Source organism: Phasianus colchicus, chromosome 5 (genome assembly GCF_987193195.1).
Source record: "Phasianus colchicus chromosome 5, bPhaCol1.hap1.1, whole genome shotgun sequence".
In the NCBI taxonomy this organism is placed as follows: Eukaryota; Metazoa; Chordata; class Aves; order Galliformes; family Phasianidae; genus Phasianus; species Phasianus colchicus.
The window spans coordinates 18,161,999-18,182,732 of record NC_143440.1 but is presented as its reverse complement, the minus strand read 5'-3'; the positions used below and the strand labels follow the sequence as shown (position 1 = coordinate 18,182,732).

General features: G+C 39.1%; 1 long non-coding RNA gene across 1 annotated transcript; it reads right to left on the bottom strand.

Annotated features, from left to right (window-relative positions):
- Window positions 1-7,752: 7,752 nt before the first annotated feature.
- Window positions 7,753-19,423, bottom strand: LOC149917780 (uncharacterized). Its single transcript, XR_016467244.1, has 3 exons — window positions 19,293-19,423; window positions 10,966-11,043; window positions 7,753-7,891 (listed from the first exon to the last, which is right to left on the bottom strand). It is a non-coding gene; the product is annotated as an uncharacterized LOC149917780 (long non-coding RNA).
- Window positions 19,424-20,734: the final 1,311 nt, after the last annotated feature.

Sequence of the window (20,734 nt, the reverse complement as noted above, 5' to 3'; positions counted from 1 at the left end):
CCATCTTTGTTGCAAAAGTCTGCTTCCTGAGAGAGATGGATTTAAATTTAAACTCACAATGCTGGACACCCTTTTTATTTTCCATGGTGTCATTGTTTTTGTTCTGCACTTTAAGCTGTCTGACCTGAATTTAGCAATTTATCATACTGCCCGCTTAAGAAAAAAAGTGACTGTACAATGGAAAATGTTGCTGAGGGTCACTTCTGTTGCCAAGCTGTATCTAAAATCATTTCTTGATCAAGGTCCAGCCCATTTTATTTTTATCTCTTTCATAACAAAAGAGAAACAACTTGGCAGAAGTCTGCTAACAATTGGTGGAATGACAGAATAGCTACCAGGTATCAGGGTACCTGGCAAAACACATGAGCATTTCCAGACAGAACTGTCATTGGCATGTAAATAAAAACATAACTTGCATGAAGAACTGCCGTAATCTGAGTGTTTTTTGAACCCATCTCTGAAGTTGTGCTCACTTGTGCCAGACTCAACTGCAGACAAACACAAAGCAAAGGACATTACTGTTCTTTGTTGATGGAGTGCAGAATTTGCAGTTGCCTCAATTTACAGATTACACTAAACATCACAATCAGAGGGAGGAGGGGGAAGTTCTGAGTCATGGAGACATATTAAATCGTGAAACTGATCACCTTCTATAAAGAAGTAATACCCTAAAAGCACAATCAGGAACACTTCCCTTGCCATTCATTAGGTCCAGGCTGTCCAGAGACAGAAGTTTGCACAATGGCAAACGGTAATATATATCCAGTACTGACCTGTTAGATATGACATATGATATCATCACAGGTTGAACGTTTCCAGACATTAGCCCAGAAATGCTCTAGGATTTTCCCTTCCCAAATCCAGGTTTGCTGCCCAGAGCTTTGGTTGACTTTCTATAATGCTGTGAGCCTCCTCGTAACTATCAGAACTGTCATCTGGATCCCTGTCAACACTCTCTGCAGCCATTTGTTCCTAATAGATACAAATCAGCAAAAACAAAATACTTTCCCAAGAGAGCGGGGGGAAAAGAAGAAGAAGAAAGAAAGTGACAATATCATTCAGCTAAAATCTCTCAAGTTTGTGTTGTACTTGACACCATAACTTGATTCTAACAAGTTCAAGAGGCAAAAAGCCAACTTATTTTATTCCGTAATTTTTCTTTCAGAGCCTAAGAAAGTAAAGTTCTTTTTATACAACAGCTCAAGTTGTATAATGTCTGTTTTCTTATCACTGCTTTCTGCATTCCATATCCATCCATATCTCCACCTCTCAACATTTTCTCTCAAGGAGAGTTACTCTGCTCTGACTTCCCCCACACTCTCAGATTTTATACCTTAGTTTCGCTGCCAGTATTGAAATGGAAACTCTTACTTTGAAAGAGAAGCAGACATATAATTCATTAAGTAGTAACTATATTTAAGTGCCTTCACATGCAAGAGTCATAACATTTACCTAAGAGTAACAGCACACAGGATACTCAGAATTACATTTACTTTCTACGTGCGTGACTGTGAAACTCACACATCAGATTGCAGTCTTCGTCAGTATGATTTCATTATGGTGTATTACCATCCATTCTTATTAAGTGTGTTGATGCATATTAATTTTCTATAGCTGTTCCCAAAATATACCCTGTAAATAAAATAGAAAACAATAGCAATGAGCCAAAGAATTGTATTGGGATGTTTGGAGCATCATGAATAACATATCTCATATGTAATCCCTTAATTTCATTCTGGTAAACTTTCTACATCACACAAAGATATCCAGATGTGCTCACAAATACAAAGGAAGAGTTACATAGAAAAAAATTTACAATTGGTCTTCAAATTGTATTTTCAGGTAAGATTTGTACACAGAACCAGGGCCTAAGCAAAGGACGGTGAAGAAGCAGATAAGGAAGAAATCTGTAATGTGGGAGAAAAAAAAAGAATATGGTGCTCAGCTCACAGCAGAGTGCAGTGCACCATCTGGATGAGCTCTAAATGAGTCAGGAGTTCACAAGTAGCTTCCTTTTGTAAATTTACTCAGGCACAGCATCCCACTGGTGCAAGTGCTACCTTTGTTTCTGTAGAGTATTTCCACTTCACTCCAGAGGGAAAAACAGGCACAATGTTTGAGCTGTCTCAAAGGGAGAGCACGAGGTTCAGCATAATACGAAAGGTGTGGGGAAGGGTTCAAAGTCACATTTAACTCTTGTTCATTCAGCACATTTGGTGAAATACGTGAACTTTGATAAGAGATAATTTGACATGCTGAACAAATACTGTGACAAATAGACTTCCCCTCCATTTTCTATCATTGCAGATTACATTTGTCTAACTCCATCAGTTGCAATACTTTTTGGTAAAGAATATCTGACCTCTATGTCTGTATGTCTAAAATAGAGCATGAAAACTACATCTGAATGAACCCTTTCAATGAAAAACAAGTAGTACCTGCAGTAGTTACCTGCATTAATTGGTTGCATTAATTAATTAATTAATGTCCAATCACAGAAAACTGACTACAAGTTACAAGTAGCCCGGACAGTAGAAAAGTCAAGTGTATCCACCTGACACAAATGGATCACAGTCAGAGAAGGAAGTATTTCAATTCTATTCACTCAATCTACTAATTAAAGTAATTACAAATATTTTAAGTCCCAGTCAATTCATCTATTTTTGGCCTAGAAATTTAGTAAAGATCTTGTTTGTGACTGATCGTAGCAGGAAATCTACAAGGGCAAGAGCCTCCTCAGCAATGCATGGTCTAATGTGGGTACCCAAGACTGTACTAGAGGTACTTTTCTCCCTGCAAAATGCTATTTATGATTATTCCCCTTTTCAAATTAAAAAGAAACAGAAAAAAAAAAAAAAACCTCTCATCTGACTTTTTGTTTCTAGTCCTCAAACAGCTTTCAAGTTATTTATAATTTCACCCTTTTTCCTCCACAAATAATCATTTCACACACAGATGCCCACTGATCACATGTGCACATCAACAGCTTCAGAACAGGGGGAGAAAGAGAAACATTTTTCCTCCCAGTTCTCACGAAGGTCTTAATGTTATCCTGATTGAAGGATACTGTTCTGTTTTGTACCTGACATCACATATATGGTTTGGTGCTGTCCATACCATACAGAAACAAAGGTTCAAGATAAATTTAAACCACAGTGACAAAGTTAAGGATGTTCAGTTACCTGCACCGGCTGTGAGAAGATTGAACTTTCCATGACACAGGTTCACACTGGTAAATTTACAGCACACGTTAACAAAATAGTTTCCCCAGACATGAATTTCACAGAGGTTTCAAGGGATTGTGGAGGTGGAAAAATATGTTCCATTTTGGAGTATATCCTGTCTGTGCCCCAGTGCTTGGAAAAGCAGATGCTTTTCATACATCTACAGATACATCAAAGCATTCACCTCCAGCAAATGGGACCACTGACATTAATCTGGTTGTTCCAAGTTACTCCAAAAGATGAATATTCATAGGTAATTGAACAGAGAAAATTATGATCTCATATGAAAACATCATTAAGAAAAAGCTAAGCCACAGCCATGCAACAAAGCAGAATAAGTGGTGAGGCACTGGAACAGGCTGCTCAGGGAGGTGGCAGAGTCACCATCCCCAGAGATGTTCAAGAAAAGGGCAGATGTGACACCAAGGTTCATGGTCTTAGACCAGTCACAGGCATGGACTAATGGTTGGACTAGATGATCTCCGTGGTCTTTCCAAACTTAATGCTTCTATGATTTAGCTCAGAAGAAAAACTCCTTTCAACTAAGGCAATTCCTCTGGCTTTCAGTGTTACCTTCAGCTTCCATAAGCTGCAAATCCATGTACAACAGCAAGAATTTTGCAATTCTTTTCTTCTAAGTAAGGAAGATTCATGTGTCAGACATTCCCTGTTTGCACTGTCTGTGATCTCGATTGCTTTGATTCATGTACTACAGGATTTGAACAAAATCCAACAGTTGGAAGAGTAAAATTCATAAGTTAAAAATATTCTGTGTGTTAAAACATATCTCCAAAAAGGTTATGGCAGCCCAGAAAAATGGACTGGTAGGAATTTGCCAAGTGTGCATTTGATGAAACTTTAGGGCTTGTTATAAATATGTGATATGTCATAAGGCTCACCAAAGTCAACATATCTGCAGTTAGGATAATATTCCCCCTGAGCATTCTGTCCTTGTTAGATGGAGTTGTAATAGTCTGATTTTAGCAAACCCCAGATTTACCAAGCGCATTAAGTCTTTATTCTGAATACTTGGCAGGAATCAGAGCATTATACATGTTAACAATTATTATTATGACTTATCCAAGTGTTCTAGGCAAACAACAAGATTTGAGATAAAATCCTGATTCTTTTAAAGACTGAATTTGTTTTCACTGGTTTTGACAGCGCTGAGATTTCACTCCTGATCTCTGTCTTAAAGAAAAAATCATCAAAATAAGCAATAGACAGCATAATTCTGGGAGGGTGAGAAGAGATGATAGCAAACAGAGACAGGACTACATAGTTATGCAAACTTGTTTGCATATCACTATGCTTTTCTAAAGCAAAGAAAATAATGACCAAAGATAGTAAAATAAAATGAAGTGTCAGCGACTAGACTATCTTGTTTCATGAAAGGGAAAACCAAGATTCACAGAGGATGTTTCTATGTCTTGGGTTTTGTGAAAATCAGATTAATTGGCAGTTGAAGAAGGAACTTAAGAATGAAATTTAGGAGCTGGAACTCTGAGAATGAACTTAGGAGAAGTTAAGAGGGTAAGGTATTAGTTCAGTTTGTACAGTGAATTTTGAAGTTGTAAACTTAACAAAGTTTTGCCCAAGGGCCATCTACCAAGACAGGGATAAGTTTTTGAACTGCTGAATTCTGATTCCCAGTCCCAAACTGAAAATCGTAGATTTCAAAATACTAGATATTCCATAGGTGTTATGAGTGCAATCTACCTGCCCTGTTTCTGTCCTTACGCAGTACAGTTCTGTATACCACTGATTTACTTTTTTTCCAAAGCAGAAGAAAAGGAAGAACACAAAAAGGCTTGGTAACAGTCACCAAAATCCAACACAGGTCTGAGTTTGTCTTTTGTGGTTATGCCAAGATTTATTAAAGCCCAGCATGTGTTCACTCATTTCTATCCAAAATGAACTGAAAAGGCACATTGCATCTGCTTTCAAAAAAAAAAAAAAAAGTTTGCTTACTTGGCAAACTTTGTTTAAAAAAGCTGTTTCTTCCAAGGTTTATCTCTTCAGTTCCCTTTGTCTGATTGTTTGAGACTTGGGGGGCATTTCTGGTTTTGTACACGGGTGTGTAGTTTTCTTCCCCTCCTGCACCTCTCTTCCTCCATCCCATCTGTTGACCTCACTTCTGCACACAGTTTCCCACTTACTTTGCCAAAAATGTATAAAACTTGGTGCGTCTGCTCTGATTTCTTTGTGACTTGTAACTGTATCGTTAAAACAACATTTGCTGTTATAAAGAAATCTCTGTAACTTTAATTAGGCTCTTCTGCTCCATTTGCTCGTGCGCAGTTGCAAGTGTTCAGTAATGCTTCCAAACGGAAGTGATAGGGAATGGTCCTTATTAAAAAACTGTGTGAAAGGCCAGAAACCTCAGCACCACGTTTCTCACAGTAGCTAATACTATACTTCTGCATACAAGATGTTTTCCTAGGCAAAATAATTATTTTCCTTGTCTTGCATTTTCATTGAAGCCTCCTCCTGTCCCTCTGCCATCCCCCGAATTCTTTTTTGTTGTTGTTGTTGATAAAAATAGTGCAGATTCTCCCACAACCCCATAAAAACAGCCTGTTCCTTGAAAATTCAGCCTTCAGCTAATGATATGAGCATCATAGCAGCTCGCTAGTTCTACCATTTTCATTTAGGTTGAGGGTCTCTACCCTATTGCTAATATGCAGTATAGTTGGACAAATAACCCAAAGAAGCAACATCCCATCAACTAGGTTCTCCTGCTAATCCCTAATACAGGCAAGTAACAGTAGTATTTACATGCATATATGTATCCCTTGTGAATATAACATCTCTATACCTCCGGGTGAATTTGCTGAAGAAAATCCAGGAAAAAAAAATTAAAAATAATCACTAAATGAAATGCAAAGTTTCTGAACAGATTAGAGGACTGGTTAAAAGATATGAAGTGAACAATAACTGAGTAGCCCTGCTTCAGGCCATCCTGGAAGAACTCAAATATCAGTAAGGACAAAACCACACTAAAGCAACAAATCCCCTCATAGAACCAAGCCAGGATCAAATAATTGTCAAAAATGACATGTTTTTCCAGCAATTGCACACTTGAAATCGTGAAGTATTTCAGGGAATTTTCTTCAAAATAAAATCTATTATTTTTTGTTGAATTACACTGTTCGAGTTAACATACCTCCTTTGGGAAAATTTACACACTAGGCAGTTTGACATAAAAATATAACATGGTTTTGCCTTTTGAAAAGGAATGAAGACAGCAGTATTTTCTCTTCCAATTACAGCACAATTTCTTCTTCAATTTTTACGCTTATGTGCATTTAGATTGTGCCATATTTTTAAAGAACATTTTTACCTGTATGACTTGCTTAAAGTCACAGAATCACAGAATCACAGAATCACAGAATCACTAAGGTTGGAAAAGACCTATAAGATCATCCAGTCCAACCATCCACCTGTCACCAATGGTTCTCATTAAACCATATCCCTCAACACAACATCCAAACGTTCTTTGAACACCTCCAGGGTCGGTGACTCCACCACCTCCCTGGGCAGCCCATTCCAGTGCCTGACCACCCTTTCAGAGAAGTAGTATTTCCTAATATCCAGCCTGAATCTTCCCTGGCGAAGCTTGAAACCATTCCCTCTAGTCCTATCACCAGTTACACGAGAGAAGAGGCCGACCCCCAGCTCGTTACAACCTCCCTTCAGGTAGTTATAGAGAGCAATAAGGTCTCCCCTGAGCCTCCTCTTCTCCAGACTGAACAATCCCAGCTCCCTCAGCCGCTCCTCATAAGGCCTGTGCTCCAGACCCCTCACCAGCTTTGTTGCCCTTCTTTGAACACGCTCCAGGGCCTCAATGTCTTTCTTGCAGTGAGGGGCCCAGAACTGGACACAGTACTCAAGGTGCGGCCTCACCAGAGCTGAGTACAGGGGAACAATTACTTCCCTACTCCTGCTGGTCACACTGCTTCTGATACAAGCCAGAATGCCATTGGCCTTCTTGGCCACCCGGGCACACTGCTGGCTCATGTTTAGCCGAGCGTCAACCAACACCCCCAGGTCCATTTCCTCTACACAGTCTTCAAGCCATTCCACCCCAAGCCTGTAGCGTTGCTTGGGGTTGCTGTGGCCAAAGTGTAGAACCCGGCATTTGGTCTTATTAAACCTCATCCCATTGGCTTCAGCCCAGCTCTCCAGCCTGTCCAGATCTCTCTGTAGGGCCTCGCTACCCCCAGGCAGATCGACACTTCCAGCCAACTTGGTGTCATCTGCAAACTTACTGAGGGTGCACTCAATGCCCTCATCCAGGTCATCAATAAAAATATTGAAAAGGACAGGCCCCAGCACCGACCCCTGGGGAACACCACTCGTGACCGGTCGCCAGCTGGATTTAGCTCCATTGACCACCACTCTCTGGGCTCGACCCTCCAGCCAGTTCCTTACCCAGAGTCACAGATGATTTGGAGAAAAGTCACAGATGATTTGTCACAGATGATTTGGAGAAAAGTCACAGATGATTTGGAGAAAAGAAGCTAGATATCCCAAATACTAATAATTTGTTTTGACAGTAATATTGTCTTCCAGTGTTGGAGGATGAATTTTCTCAGTTTTCCCCAAGATTTCTCATATACAGTGTGGATCCAGAGGTGTAATCCTTCCTCTGAAGAGCTTACATCCTGAAAGAACAAAAGAGAACATAACCAAAAGACCCATAAGACCCAAAAGGCCCACCACAATCCCTCTCAGCTCCGGGCACTCTGAGGGCAGCTGTCAAAATTACTGAGCAAACAGGAACAAAATTAGTTCACTGTGTTCATTATTTAGCCATGAGTCTGAGTGACAAGGTATCATCTCCAGCTTGCTGATAAACGCTGTTTTTTCCTATGACATACAGAAACTTTGATTAATTATTTTCACCATAAAAATGTGATATCTTGAAATCAATGTGAGAAGTACATATTATCAAACCACAAGAGCTTTCCTCTAAAGTTCTCAGACATTAAAGAGAAAAATACAATAGGGCAATTTCTAAACACAGAGCTGAGCATTTTCCCATTTTAAACTGTTTATAAAAACTGAAATCCAGTCACACTATACTGAAAATGAGAAGCAAGGGCTTTCAGTTCAAACATGTCTCTTCCTTCAAGCGTGCCTTTCACCATCTAAGAAAATCTCAAACAATAACAACAAAGTAAAAAGTCTAATTTTTTGGCAAAGTTTCCAGCTGCTAATTTTGCCTGTCATGAGCTGCTATTGTCTGTCTGAGGGAAGGATTGTTCCCAACTTTAAAAAAAATAAATAAATAAAAGATGCAAAATATACTTAAAGTAACATCTGTGTTTTCTGATTTTATTAAAGCGTTTTGTCTTTGTTATACAGAAATAACAAAACACTGAGCCCTTCCCATCAGTATTCATGACGTCTGCTTTTTCATACAAAACCCTCTGAAAGAAAATTCCCCCTGGAAAAAAAAAAAATACTTTCCTTATAAAAAAAACAGATTGTGGGACAGATGATTGCATTGTTTAATCAAATTTCCATCTGAAAACTCTTTTCCTAGTTTTAGCTTTAGCTCACCCAGTAAGGCACAAGCACTTGGAAGCACGTGGAAGTATAAAGTAGCAGCTCCTCCATTTTATTATCTCCCTTGAGCTTTGCAATTGGCAAATGAAAAAGAAAGTGGGGAACAAAAGTACTGGACATAAATTAAGCCCTGCTTTTTAAAGTTCAAACTGAATTTTCTTTATTTTTCTACAGCTGTCAGATAAGCGGGGTAGAACCACTAATGCATGTTTAATATATAAAAACTCATAATGTTCAGTAGTACGACCTCCATTGGAGACATTAGTTCAGGCCAGTGAACTTGGAGCAAGCCAAGTGTGGAAATGTGGAATTGGGCCAGTGACCCCCACCAGTGCCTGTCATATCTGCTGAAGGCAAACTTGTCAAATATAGAAGGGGCAGAAGGAGGACAAGAGTATCCTTGAACAAGCGAGCAGCAGCAAAGCAAAGATGCCCAACATCTATTCACAGTTGTCTGTTGTTCAGTAATGGCTCTGGCCATCACAGGAACAAAAAGTCTGGTTACAGCCTCAACCTTTCAACCTTGTCCAGTCTGGGGGCCTTTCATTCCACAGACTCCCCAAAGCTGATGAGTGATCATAAAGCTATGATACGGTGCACACTGTTATTATCTCTTCAAATGTACTCTATGCCAAGCAGGAGAGAAACAGAGTATTCCCAGGGCTGTTAGCCTGCCACAATAAAAGAGCCACTGTTCTTCCTCCCTCAGTTACAAAAACAAACTTTAAAAATAGTCAATCCATTGCTTTAATAAAGTCATAGAATCGTTTGAGTCGGAAGGGATCCTTAAAGGCCATCTGGTTCAACTCCCCTGCAATGAACAGATACACCTACACCAGACCAGGTGCTCAGAGCCCTGTCCTGCCTGACCTTGGATGTCATTCCTTAGGCTGTTTTTTTTTTTTTTTGGTTGGTTGGTTGGTTGGTTTTAACTCAAATCGTTTCACTTCCATCATGGGGAAACATCCGTGTTGAGAGAACCAGAGGCAACACAAGCAGCAGTTCCAAAACACTGCTATGGGACTGTTAATTTTGCCATGGAGGACTGGGGAATATGTGTTAGAGCTGACACCATGCTCTAAGCACAGCAGGATCTTCAAAATCCAACCTCAAGTCTTGAGTTACTGTATTCTTGGGTTCTATTGAATATTGTCTCTCACAGAGATCCTTTCCGCTGCAGAAAGGAGCATCTTTTGCCCAGGTGGCACTGCTCTGCCTCTGCCAAGTTCAGAGGATGCCAGCTTTTGACAAACTGAAAGGATGTTGAAGTCTGTCTGGGCTATAGTTGTTCATTATTAACACAAGGCAGCATGTTGCTGCTTACCGCTTCCAGATCAAAAATATCAAATTATATTTTATTTCTTGGAGCGTCTGTACAAAATAAAGTTTGATTGGAAAAGACAAGATAAAATTACATCTTCTTCACTGTTAACTCCTGCAGATCAGAAATATACATAAAGCCCTCTGGGAACCTGTCCCAGACTTCTTACACCATACTGTGCAGATTGCTCGTGTGTTTGTTTCTGATCATGTTTTCTTACGGTATAGATACAATTATATTGCAGTGGTTTTCAGGCTGCTTGTGCCAAGCTCCTAAACAAAAGTTTCTTGAGAGCGTTATTATCAAGCTATGAATTCGTAGAAGAAAAAATAAAGTTCATTTAATTTCTTATTTTGTTTATTTTATTGCGCAAGAATTTCAGATAAGTAAATTTAAGTGTTCCGAATGAATTGCACATATATATAGTACTTGCACATGCAAACTTGAACAATATACAAACTGTCATATATATAAGTTAGTTCTCTCTTCAGTCCTAGAAAGGTAGGCGAGGCTAAAATATTCCTCAGAATACACTGTCAATGCAGATTTTTAAATAAGTATCTTGTATGTTAGTATCTTTTTCTTTTTTTTTTTTTGACTTGACCTTGCACATTTGAGAGCAGCCTCTATATTGACCTCTCCTACTGATAATTCTGAGGAAACTGAACTACACTACACGTGAGCAGTGGAAGAACACACTTGTTTTTTCCAGATGCCTCTGAAGAAACCCAGCAAAATGTTAAGGAATTAGTACTATTTATGCGACAGCCAGAATTTAAGAGTTAGTTTTCACAGTCAATGAGGTTTTATTTTTTCAATTTAAATTTTACTGTGTGTCATACTCACCGGATAAAATGTAGCATCACACCAGAGTGTCACATCAGGCATCACATCATTTAAGCGGCATTATCTTTTCCATAAACTCTACAATCAAACAAAAAAATACATACGCATGACTATGAATAGATTGTTTTAACAGTGGAATGTGTCACAACAGAAAAAAAATGAGACAAATAGCATCATAGGAACACAAGCAATATGTTCTTATATATAAATTAGGGATTTCCCTATAATAATCAAGTCTACTGAATTGTATTTTTAGAAAAGTTCTGGTAATATAGTTAAAAATAATTCTTCCTGTACAAGTAATAACTTAAAGCAAACAGGGTACGCCTTGGTCTTCCTTCTGCCTCAATATTTCTTCCTACTTTAAAAAATAAGGAGTAACTGAGTCCCATCAAAATATTCACAGATTGACAAACCCTAGGGATGATCTAAGGGTCTTTGTGACGGTGAGACTCACCTTCAACTGCCGCCATGCTTTCTGAGATGTCTGATCCTGCCTGGACATTGAAAAATAACTCAAAAAGACCAGTTTCCAAACATGTGATGGGACAAGTAGTGTTATTTGTTATATAGCTTAGTTTATTACATTTTTTACTCATTATGTAGATTATACATAATTTTGAGAACATTCAGAAAATCCTGAAATGGAAGAATATTAGTTGAAGAAGATTATGGCAGGCAGAGCTAGAGAAAAGGTCAGATTAGACCTTCAGATCAAACCCAGAACCTGCAACTAACTGGATTGTTCAAGCCATGCCAGTGAGCCTGTGGTAATCTCAGGATGCAATGGGTAGAAGTTTTATTTATACGATTCCCTTCTTTTAAAGTAGGAGAAAGTAGCTTCCAGAAACACAAAACACTGAGACAGCAAAATCAACCTCTTGAAGTTCAGGCAGTCCAAAAAGTCAGGTTTAAGCATGGCCATACAACCGTAGCTGAACTCTCCCTGTGAACAGATCTATGTGAATCTATCCCTGGTGAGCCTGCGTCCTATTTCATCCACACAAGCAGAGCCAACTCATGTTCAACAGACAACCTCAAGCCTTTAAGCCCAAAAGCTTGGTTTTGGTAATTTGGAGTTCTATTAACACAGTGTTATTCATATAGTAGCATAAATTCATATTCCACAGCTCTGTCAGACTACAAGAGAGGTCAATTTGAAGTGAGAGGATTCTTTGACCATACAAGCTCCTGTCACTCAGCTGGAATAGTATGAAGTTTTTGGCTCAGTTTCACAAACCGTATGTGCATGTGCCCTCATTTCCTTTTGTGTTTTTAGCTCTGCCATCCAAAGGGTCAGAGTGCATTACTGAACCTAATGAAAACTTCCCCACATCTGGGCAGTAATCTCTTCCTTTTTACTACTTGTAATGTAGATAAGAAAAGAGGTATACTGCATTTAAAGGTCAGAATGTGAGCAAGCAGTGCACCCAGAGATAGGACTCCCTTTCTCTGATCAAAGAATTACGGACAGTGCAATTTGGGAAGTTTAGTGTTACTTTCTTAAGAGATCACATTTCCCAATCCATAGCCTTCGCTGCATACCTTTCCCCTCCCCCTTGTTTAGATTTGTCTTCACTTTTCTTTCCTCCTTGTTATTTTGGTGGAAATGAGGTGCTTGTTTAGTTGTGGACCATTTGGCTAGGCTGGTTACATACCTGAGTCATTTCCCATTACACTGAAATTAGACATTCCTAACTATCATGTCTTTATTATTATGTTCTTAGCTTGTTGCCTGCAGGTTTTGGTCTAGAAGCTACTTCCTTTCCATCCCAGCTGTTAACCCTAAGACTTTGACAGCTTTCACAAAAATCTCCAGCTAAACATTTAAAATAAAGGACAAGGTTTGATATTCTCAGGGTTCTGGCAAAATAGATATAAATGACCAGTGTTTTATGAGGCTCATATTTCAAAAGGTCTGCAGCCCTTGATTTATCTTTATCACTAGCAAGAGTTACATAGTTCTGTTTTCCATCTTTACCCTTGTCAATTATTTTTAAGGTTTGGCTCTGTATCTATTGCAATTACAGTAGTTCATAAAGACTTTGTATATACAAAATACATTCAGAGGCCCATTTCATTATCAAATTTTCAAGGCCCTTGTTTGCAAATTGCTTTATTTTTTATTCATATCAACAATAAAAAAAGTCAAAATAGTCTAATAGTAATAGTGTATATTTGCAATGAAAATACCTTCACATGGTCAGTATTCCTCCATATTGTGATCAAGTCTTTGTTCTGCCTTTTAAGACATCAGCTGTATTTGTAAAAGAATGTTCTTCTACAGTGTTTTTGTTCTGTTTTGTTTTTAAAACAAACATCCACCTCTGAAGTGGAATTTTATAAATTGGCTGTCAGTTTTGGATGTACAGTCACTGTTTGGATGAAAACTGCCAAATTCAGGCTTTTAAGCGGCTCTGAAAACACTTCAGAACTCTCTCAAATCATGAATTCTACCTAAAAAAATGTATATTTTCTGAGCATCTTATCTTCAGTTTCTCTCCCTCTGCCTCTCCCCTGTACCACGAACATGTATCTCATTAGACTGCATGACATCCATGTTGAATTATCCTTAGCAGACTAAAAATTGCCAATTTCCATATGTCTGATCTCTTCAATCTGCCAAGTTTTTCATGATTTATTCAGAAAAAAATGGCAATTTACAAAAACAAATTCTTTGTTTCACCACAGAAAGACCAGTTTCTATTCTCTGAGCCAAAAAAATAGAACTAAACAATACATACAACAGAAGCAGATGTAGCTATTATAGTGAGGCCTGGTGCTGTGAGAAAAGAGACAGCATGGGTAAAATTAATGCATTAATACATTTGTTTCAATGTGTTTAACTTTTTCTACTTAACATCTCTCCCATTATTCTTTTGAGTGCAAAAAAATGTCAACTTCTTCACCCATTTGCTGGTCTGCAATCCTGCCACCAGAGCACTGCATTGTTGTGCGCATTAAAAAGAAAAAGCCAGGGAACACACACTTCTAGTCAGTGGGAGCTTTCAGCTCATAAGCAACAATCTCTGTTGTTGTAAAATTCAGCATTGAACTAATGGATCTATTTTGTATCAATACACTTTAATTGGTTTTCTGGATGACATCTCCACAGAATAATGCCAGGATCAGTAGTGAGGACCAGGACTGTATTAGCAGAGTAAACATTAAGTTATTATGTCCTTTTCAGAGAGCACAAAAGTTACTCTAGCTCGAAGCCATATGGCCTAGAAGCATGTTGACATATCTCAGCAATAAAGGGTTACGTTACAGAAGGGACCATGTTGAGGAGATCAGAAAAGCTGGATTGGCTACTTGACCAGTGTCACATCACTGAACTCGGTGTAAAGAGCTTGAATAAAATGACATGAACTCATCTGCGACCACTGTCTAGGAGCGGAGACCTTTAACAATGGCAGCACCTGCCAGATCGCCGTTCTCCTCCCCAATAAAGTCACCAACAGCCCCCTCACTGTTCTGTCATGTGCCTGGCACAAGGCCCCTATTGTTATGAGCCACTCTCACTCCAATAATTTCTCCTCTAAATGACACTGCACCACCACAGGTCATTTCAAGGGGACTGAAAAGAAAGATTTTGCATCTGTTTTGAGTTGTAGGCACCAAGGGGGAGGGGGTTCAAAACCCCTTGATAGCTGGCAAATGGTAATAGCAAAATGTCTCTATTGTTTGTGTCTGAACAAACAACCATACTACATGAGAGTTTTTATTGTCCTCAAGGCAATCTGCCACAAATGCTCCCCTTTGCCCATACTCTACAAAGAGGGAAAAAAAAAAAAAACAACACCGCCACAATAGTCACAGTTAGGAAACCTTAGTGAGAGTTTAATGACCAGCTACCAACTAATGGATGGTGAGCAACATATGGCAGAGCTTGGCCTCTTCACATATTGATTAAAAATAATTTAAAATTTAAAGCCAAGTTTGCTTGACAAAGTTCCAGCTTCTCAGCAGCCACTTAACAATCTGAATAAATCTGAAGAGGAAAAGCTTAAATTCTAACCTAAGGCAAAACAGAACAAATTCATTGTCACATTACATAATTGAATCTATTACATTCGCTCAAGATTAACAGCCAACACTTTACAATTTTTCCCTCTACCTAAAATATTTGCTGGTGTAAATAGCAAAACAGCTCTTTGTAGTATTTGGTAACTTTTTCAGAGTGCTTTTATTACACACAATCCTTAATGGCCATAATCAACACCCCTTCATCATATTTTAGCAATGTAACATTATTCAGTGCAATAGAAGGCTTCTATTCTTATGTCCTCAAAGCACCACTTGAGTTAAATGGTCATATTTTTATACAAGTCTTTGTGTCCTATTCTAGTGTGATGAATGTTAGAAGCTAGAGCACTCAAGATAATTGTTCCTACTGAATGGATTTAAGGTCTAACTGGATTACTTTTTATTCCCTTTCAAAAACAGCTACACATGCTCTAGAAAATAGATCAGATAACAGCATACAAATTGCAGTACCTGTGCCTACAAAGAATCAGATGCGCAGATGAAAAGATTCCAAGTAAATGGAAGGAGCAAAAAAAGCACTGATACCGACTTTTAAATGCTTTTTTTTTTTTTTTTTTTTTCCCTTCTTTTAAAGGAAAGAGGATACATTCCCCACAGTCCAGCTACAGAGTAAGGGTTTGGATAAAGACTTTAGATATTTGGCAACTGAAAAATCAGTGCATGAAGTTGGTATCAGGCAACCTGTATTCTGCTTCTGGTTTGTGCACTGAGCTGCTCCGTGACCTTGGCTGTGTCACTTCTCCTCTGGCTCTTCTCTTACTTTTTTGACAGTGGCTGCTGCAAAGCATGCCTATCTTTGCTCATTGATTCAACACAAAAAAAGTTTCCAAAAACAGGATTAACTCTTGTTACTGAACTGAAGCTTTCACTTGTCTCCAGCCCCACTATAAACATTTCCCTTACACTAAAAAGGCAAACTGTAGGTTCTAAAAAGTTAGACATTTGTCCTTTGTAGAATGTTACACCCAAACAATTCAGAGAAAACCATAGCCAACCTAAAGGACCAGTGAGAAAAAGGACCTGTCTGATTCCCACAGGTTACTGTGGATCAGCTGAGCTGGCGTAATCTGCAGTGCACAGAGAGCACAAATACAAACATTAGCACAGATCACCTAGCTCCCTCTGATTGCTGGCAGAAGACACAGCTATACTCAGAAACAGTACTGGGAACTGCTTACTCAGGTAAGAGGAAGTGGAAAGCAATGGAGAGGAGGTGTTAAAATACATGGTACTGATGAGAAGATTGCAAATATAAAATAAAAAATGGCAAAAACCATGGGGAAATAAACCTTTTTTCTGAGTAAGATCAGAAAGAAAGGAGTAGACAGCACAAGGTTGGAGTTGCAGTTTGGAAGGGGTCTTAAATAAGATCAGTTGATTATGTATTTAAGAAAGTGCAAGATCCTGCTTCAAAATGTTTCTTGGGGACTCATAACATCATAGAACAGCCCAGGTTGGAAGGGACCTTAAAGATCACGAAGCTCCAACCCTCTGTGGGCAGTGGGCAAGGCTGCCATCCACTAGATCAGGCAGCCCTGTTGTTTACAGTGGAAATTACAGAGTCAGTCCTGTATTCATCTGGAACATCCATGAAGAGAGGTAGAGAACATGCCCTCACTTTGCCCCCAAAAGATCTTTATTTACATGGTAAAGCAATTCACTCAAACAGATGGAGTCAATCCTGTGATTACAAAGCTTAACATGATTGTTCCTGAAGTTTTATTTTGGGAAAAAAACAAAAAACAAACAAACAAACAAAAAAAAAAACATTCAAAGTGCCTTAATATTTTAACGGGTCTCCCTAACTTACATCTGCATACTTCTCCTAGTGGAGGAACATTTCATTTCTAGCGTTTTTACATTATGCCAGCGTATTACTACATGACAGAACTTTGAAAGATATTAAGGTACAAGCTGATGGAGATGGAAATAAAGCTTGCCAAATTCCAAAGGAGTTAGGTAAGTAACTTGTTTAAGAATACACAAAAAAAGTACTAGACTAGATACCAAACACTGTCTTTAAGCACGTATGCATGTGTCAAAGCTGGTCCAGTGATCATGCATTATTAACTGCAGAGTGCTCCTCAGAGATAACAAAGAATGACCACTGTATATTACTGATTGCAAACTGGAATGCGGCGAGAGATTTTTCCTGAGGTCGCACAGGAAAATCTGTGTCAACACCAGGATTAGAACTGAGATCATCTGGCTTCCAGCTCCATAAAATCATCCTTCCCCTCCAAAAAAAATTACTTTTCTAATAATAGAAGCCACTACGGGAAGGGATGGTCTTCTGTTTTTGTCTTTTAACTTCAGAAATGTAAGAATGACCAATTCTGGTCCTCCCTGCACTGGGGCTTCCTCAACGCTTCCTGATCACAGGAATTTCCAGACACTGTCAGAAGTGTTTTATAAATCTAGGATTGTAAAAGCAGAATGAAACTGTACACTGCAGAATGTACATAAACTCCTCCCATAGAAGAATATCCACTGTCCCATCATGTTCTTCCAAAATGATTAGAGTTTACATGCATGCAAATGACCTCCTAACTATTTATCATTATAGTTAAATAAAACCTCCTACCTCAAGAGAAAAATCATTGAATCATTAAGATTGGAAAAGACCTCTAAGATCACCTAGTTCAACTGTCCACTTACCACCAATATAGCCCACTAAATCCTGTCCCTAAGACAAAATAATACAACCTGAGTGAGCATTTGGAAGTCATTACAGACAGTCCTCATACTCTACGGTAGGGCATATTACAGCTGAAATAGTCATGTGCTAGTGCAAGTGTGGAGGTGCAGAGAAATGCATGGCACTGAGGAAGGGAGAAGGAAGACAGTAGAGAAGGGCTGCAGCCCTTGTACTCCTTGAGGACCTAAGGTCTTTTTATCCAAAATCAGGACACTGTAAATGCTTCACCACACCAAATTTTCTCCAAGATGAAAGAAAAAATGAATTAAGGAATCCTCAGCAAACAAGTGCAGCTTTCTGAGCAGCTGTGAAGATTTTCTCCCTACGAAAGAAGAGGACACTCAATACTTTTGAGGGGAAGTCAGGGAAGCACAGGCAATTGTACAACATTTGTAAATGCTTCTGCCACAGATATTCCAGGGCTGTAGAGGACTTCCTCCTCCCTTCCTTGCCCCCCTTTTCCCAGCAGATCAAGTGGAAGTCTGCTGCCCCAAGCCCTGCTATCTTTCTTAGCAATCTGATTAACATATGGACACACTCTGGCTTACTGAAAACAGGAAATCAATTTGAAAGGCAAGACAAATATTATTTGCTTTCTTCCCATCTGCTGTGATATGTGAACACGCCTGCTTTCAGCAGCGATACAGAATTATTGATTTAGGATATTTATAGTGTATATGCCATTATCAGGCCAGCTATCAAAGGGCTGTAGGAAAGGCTGTTTGACCCTACAGGCTATTTAAATATGTGGTCACTTTAAAAAAAAGTCAGACTTTCTTATTCAAGTTGACAGCAATACTATTTCATGTCATGCCTAAAGATACCATTTCCTGCTTTACCATCTACTTCTGTTTGATTGCAAGTCAAATTAAGTGTAATTGTTAAGGTCTCTCCTGTCTGTATGATGACCCCAATGCATTTCCAGGCTACTGATTTGACCCTCTGGGCCTGCAAAAAAGCTGGTTTTCACGGCACGGTTGCCTGTTTCCCCATAATCAGTCTGAGTCACTTTGCTAGAGGGAGCACAGAGAGCCAGAAGACTCTCTACCATAAGCACAGGCTGTGTCTTAAAACAAATGAGTTTTAAAAAGATTGTATATAAATAACCAAACCCAATAATTCTGAAGTGGACACAGATAACTATCTAAAAAGTGCACAGTGTGCTCCCAGCAGAAGCCTGGACAGAAATGGAAAATAATAGATTGAACCACTGCTGAGAATATATGAATAATACCTTTCATAGCAATATTGCATTCAATCCATTCACTGTTCTCTATATTACTCAAGCTGTACTGAGTAAAAAATAAATAAATAAATAAATAACCACTCTTTTCAGGAGTGTTGATTTTGCCTCATCACCCAACAAGGAGATGATCCATGCACACAGATCACAGTGGGAGCAACACAGCAACCAATGTGCAGTCTGCCTCAGCCATGAGCTAGGAAGTACACCAACTTGCACAAAGCCTGTATCCATACAAACAAGAAGCAAAGATATAATGTGAAATATATGCTCTATAAAGACAGATTGCTTATATGACCCAATCAGAAGATGAGGGAGTCTGTGGATGTTGTTTACCTGGAATTTACTGAAGTATTTGACAGTTTCCCACAGTATTATCCTGAAAGAACAGTCTCCTTGTGGCTTGGACATGTATACAATTCACTTTGTGCAGAACTGGAGGTCAATGCAGTTGGAAGCTGGTCATAAAGGGCATTACCCAGGTCTCAGTCTTGAGGACACTTTTTTTTAACATTGTTATCAATCACCTGGATAAGGGAATTGAGTGTCCTGTCAGTAAATTGGCAAACGTTAGCAAATTAGAAAAGACCACTGTTTTGCTTGAGAGTGGGAAGGTTCTTCAAAGAAATCTGGACAGGCTAGGTTGATGGAACAAGTCCAATTACATGACACCCAACAAGGGTAAGCGCACCAAGTCATAAAATCCCCCCTGCAGCAGTACACACAGCAGGAAACTTGCCCAGCAGAAAATAACCTGGAGGTGCTGGTCAACAGCCAGCTAAACATGAGCTGGCAGTGGGCCCAGGCGGCCAAGAAGACCAGTGGCATCCTGGCTTGTGTCAGGAACAGTGCAGTCAGCAAGAGCAGGGAATGAATTGTCTCCTTGTAGAGGTGAGACTACATGTCAAGTACTCAAAAACTGTTTTGGGCCCCTCACTACAAGAATATTGAGTTGCTCAAGAGCGTAGAGAGGAGAGCAATGAAGCTGGTGAAGGGACCAGAAAATAAAACTTATGAGGAGCATCCGAAGTTCTCGCTTCTACCAAAGACTTTCAACAGTCATTTAATTTGCCCATTAGCATTGACTGTTAGCAATAGGTGGCTTTCTTATAGAGCTCTTGGGCAAATGAATTAACCCTTCCCTTACAGTTTAACTTGTACAGCATTTATGCTATTGATGGTCAAAGGCTTAAACGAAGCGCTTCTGTGCAACTTTAATGGACATATTCAAGGTTGGATAATCCTCATATCTTAAAGACTCTAACGCGTTACTATGGAAATTGACTTCTCCTGACCGGAAGTAGCATATCATAGGAAATCCTGACATCCGGAACTGTACGTCTGGTAACCGTGTCTCTGAACTGGCTAAGAGTCCTTATCAGCCTTTCACACCAAACTGTTACCGACTTCCTTGTGTTCCATTCTTTCTTTACAAGGTGTGATTATGTCTCTCATGTCTGTGCCATTCAACATCATCAATTATAACAGCTAATTACCTGTAACACAGTGAAATTTTTTAAATATTCCTGGTGCTTGTGGAAACTTGAGCAGTTTAGAGTGAGTAGCTTCTTCAGAATTTTATGACTTCCTACAAGAGATAGAAAGATGCAGATTCAAATCTATTTGATATGAGATTTCTTGCATGAAAGGAATTCTACTTGAGAACTCTAGAGAATCCTGTTTGATGCTGTCAATCATAATAAGACATACCTATAAAGGAATTCCTGCATACCTTAAAGCAAGACAAGGCAGTTGTTCAGACATAGCAGAATAAAAGG